Raw genomic sequence first — 3,676 nt, forward strand, 5'->3', positions numbered from 1 at the left:
CCCGGTTGGTTGCCGGGAAGTGAGCAGTGCAAGCGGGCAGCTTTTCTTTTAGGCTAGTGTAGAGCCAACTTGGCCCAGGGGCACGGTGTGGCAGAGCAAGGGGAGTGTGCGCCATGTGTACTCGCCGTGACCCGCGTACAAGCAATGACATGTCTTGAGAGTACGTACAAGCCGAGCGGCTAGTGCGCCGTGTCTGAGCCCGTCCTCCAGTACACGCCGCCGGCGCCGCTGATGCCGTCCCCGCCCTCGGTCAACAGCGCCAATGTCAGTGCCAGCACCAGCAGCGTCTCGACCACGTCGCAGAGCCTCCTCGGCAGCATGTTCGCGCTGTCTTCCGTGGCCCAGGCGCCGCAGTACCCGGAGCGCGCACTGGCCGCCAAGCCCCGTCGCTGTGCCTCGCGACCGATGCCGCGTCTGCCCAGTTCTCGGCCCCCGCGGCTGACCGGCAGCAGCAGCTCCTGCCGCCGTCCCCGTCCCCGTCGGCGCACATATCCGCCACGGTGCTGCTTCGTCGAGCTCCTCGTTCCTGCGTGGGCTGGGCCTGGACATCTCGTCGTCGTCGCCGGCGTCGATGTCGTCAGGTCAGCATCAACAGCAGCAGCACCACCATCAGGAGCCCATGCAAATGCAGTTCCCGGAGGGGTCGCTGCAGCAATGGCCGCCGCGGTTGGAGCCCGAGCCAGCTCCGATGATGTCGGCCGGGCTGGGCCTCGGGTTACCATACGACTCTACTGACGGTCCGATGGAGTTGCCGGAGCTCATGATGGGCCAGTCATCACTGTTCAGCGCCAAGCCGGCCACGCTGGACTTCCCGGGGCTCGGGATGAGCCCCACCGGCGCAACGACGAGCAGGGGCCTCCCGTGTTCATGCAGCCTATGGGCGGCGTGGTCGGCATGGCCCGGACCGGCAACGGCGCGGCGGAGACGTTCGGCTCTGGACGGGGGCGCTCAGGCCAAGCCGTGGGAGAGGAACCCGAGCAGCTCGCCAATCCTGTGAAAGGACTGCTGGACAGTAGTAACACGTAGCACAACAGCTGTAAAATGCTGCTTGTGTCTAATTAGCAGCAGCTAGTCATCAGTCCTTCGTTGTTTTTTTGTTTCTTATGTTACAATCAAGTACGTAACTTACTTTTGTTCCTTTAGGCTTTAGCTTCAAAAATGCTACACGTACAGGGCTTTACAGGAGTTTACAGGCTCCTTCCAAACATAATAACCATCCTCCCCTGATTTTCATGGGGGTGGGCCTGCGTCCTCCCCTTACACCCAATAAAAAACTGCCACATCAAATCAATCCTGTAAACTCCTGTAAAAACCTGTATGTGTAGCATTGCCGCTTCAGCTTAGTAGTACGAACGCCTGCCCTGCCCTGAAGCAAAATTTCTTTTCAAGTTCATTCATAGATCAGTCAGTGCACCTTAACATCCAGTACTGCGGGCTAATTAGAGAAGATGGCAGACTGTTTCCTGCAAAAGTGTGGATCAAAGACCGGTCAAGCCACTTGGCTGCCACTTGTTGAGCTGTGATAGGCTGGGGACTAAATCAGTGTAGGTTGAGGTATGGTGAAGTTGTATTTTGTAAGTTTGAAACTAAATCATCATATTTCATGCAAGTGGTATTTGAGACGCTTTTACCTAGTCGTAGCCATGGGAGAGGGCAAATCCAAGAAACGAAACGGCAACTCCTGCCATGAACTATACTGGCTGCTGGGCAAATGGGAAAGCACATCTGCTGTTGCAGCCTTGCAGGGGCTGGGACAAGGAAAAGAATGGGGCTTTCCTGCACCTACGCACGGGCGATGGGAAAAACGACAACTCGTCTCTCTTTAGACGCCGTCTGCTGCCACCGTTAGCCTACCTGACGGACGTGATCACGGGAATGCACACGAGGAGACACAGAAGATCTCTTTGTTTAGAAAATGGTGGGCACCTGTGGGGGTGGGGTGCCCCTTGTTTTGTCTCGTACTACTTCGAAGAATACTCCAATATTTATTTAATGAAGCTTTCCTTCTCTTTGCTTTCAAAATATGAACCATTGTATTTAATGAAGAATATTCCTCATTGTATTTTGTGCCACATTTTGATCATAAATCCCTCCCTAATAATAAAGCACGGATTGGGTTTTCGGGTTCACCGTCGCGGCGTTTTTACACAAAGGTCCCTGTGCCTTTTGGTATTCAACCCGCACTCCATCACTAATCAGTCACGGAAAAACGATTCGCTGGAAAATATACGTGCACGCATCTGCCTCCTCGGCTCAACCCTGCCTGTGCCCAGGCCGAGCCAAATCCCCCGGCCGCCACACCACTTGCCTCCGCCGCCGACCTCAACCCGCCCGCCGCCGCGGCCGCCTCCTGCCCGCCTCACCGCGCGCCGCCGCCGCCTCCTTCCCGGCCCGCGCCGCCACCGCCTACCCGCCTCCCATCTTGGTCCCCGAGCGCCCGACCCGGCCATCGTTCGTCACCAGCACCTGCTGATCCGGCTGCCCCTCGCCTTCCTCGTCGGCTGCACCTCCCAGCGCCGCCACCCCACCCCTGCCAAGCTCCACCGCTGGAGGATCTCCGCCGCCTGGATCCACATCCCCACGTCCGGAACGGGTCCTCCTCGAGGAGCCGCGCATCCTCTGCCTGCTCCAACGCTGCACACATCCTCTACTAGGTTGACTCCCACCGCCTACGACCGTCGCTGCCGTCAGATCAGGGTAATGGATTTGAGGGTTGATATATCTTGAGTTGTCCCATTGTCATACTTAATTCAGGATTCAACTCAGGAGAGTGTACAGAACATGCAGGTTTGTATTCTTTCCGGTGTATGTTGGTCATGCATCGGATGTCACTCGGTTTCTAGGAATTTCAAGATGGCATGTAAGCTTCTCCTATTTGACGTATTTTTACTTTCTCGAAATCTCTTTATTAATACCAATGGTGATTTTATTTCTGCCTGATGACTTGCTGTCATATTGTTTTAGCAAAGAAACCAACAAACAAGGAGAGAAAACTTAAACAAGAGAGATGTATGAGGATGCCGGTGTCTCACCAAACATGTATTGTGTGAGGACACCCTTCGTCCGACCTAATCTTGACGATCATCCTCAGGTACGCACATACATGTTCTTCCCTGCCGCCTCTTGGTTTAGTTCACATGTCTTGAATTACTTTGATCCTTTTGGTAACATCAAACTGGGTTGCATAGAAGTAACTGCTAACTGGGTATCCAACTCCCCCAAGCTTATATATATCCCCGTTGCAACGCATGGGTACTTTTGCTATCTCTCCCTAATAATAAAGCACGGATTGGGTCTCCGGGTTCACCGTCACAATACGCTTTCTTTCTATAAATTTACGCTTTCAGTTTGAATTTAAAATATATAAGCGAGGTGGTACTAATTCAGGGAATCACGCGAGCACGTATTTGACGCAGGGAGCTCCTACTCGGCACATTAAGCGTCGGTTAGCCCTTTTGGCGCTCGCGCGCGCAGCCTAACGGGCCGGCCCAGCAGCTACTTCTAAAAGTAGAAGTGAAAAGGAAAATTAACCATGGAAAATATACGCTAGAGCTAGGATTCGAACCCGCATGGTTTTGTTAAACTTGCTTCTCCCCGCACAACAACCACCGCGCCAAAGGCCACTGTGTGTTGTAGGATACGAAAACAACACTATCCAATACTTCGCATATTGTAC

General features: G+C 53.9%; 1 pseudogene; it reads left to right on the top strand.

Annotated features, from left to right (window-relative positions):
* Positions 1-997, top strand: part of LOC119279099 — a 3,764-nt pseudogene extending 2,767 nt beyond the window's left edge.
* Positions 998-3,676: the final 2,679 nt, after the last annotated feature.

Source organism: Triticum dicoccoides, chromosome 3B (assembly GCF_002162155.2).
Source record: "Triticum dicoccoides isolate Atlit2015 ecotype Zavitan chromosome 3B, WEW_v2.0, whole genome shotgun sequence".
NCBI lineage: Eukaryota > Viridiplantae > Streptophyta > Magnoliopsida > Poales > Poaceae > Triticum > Triticum dicoccoides.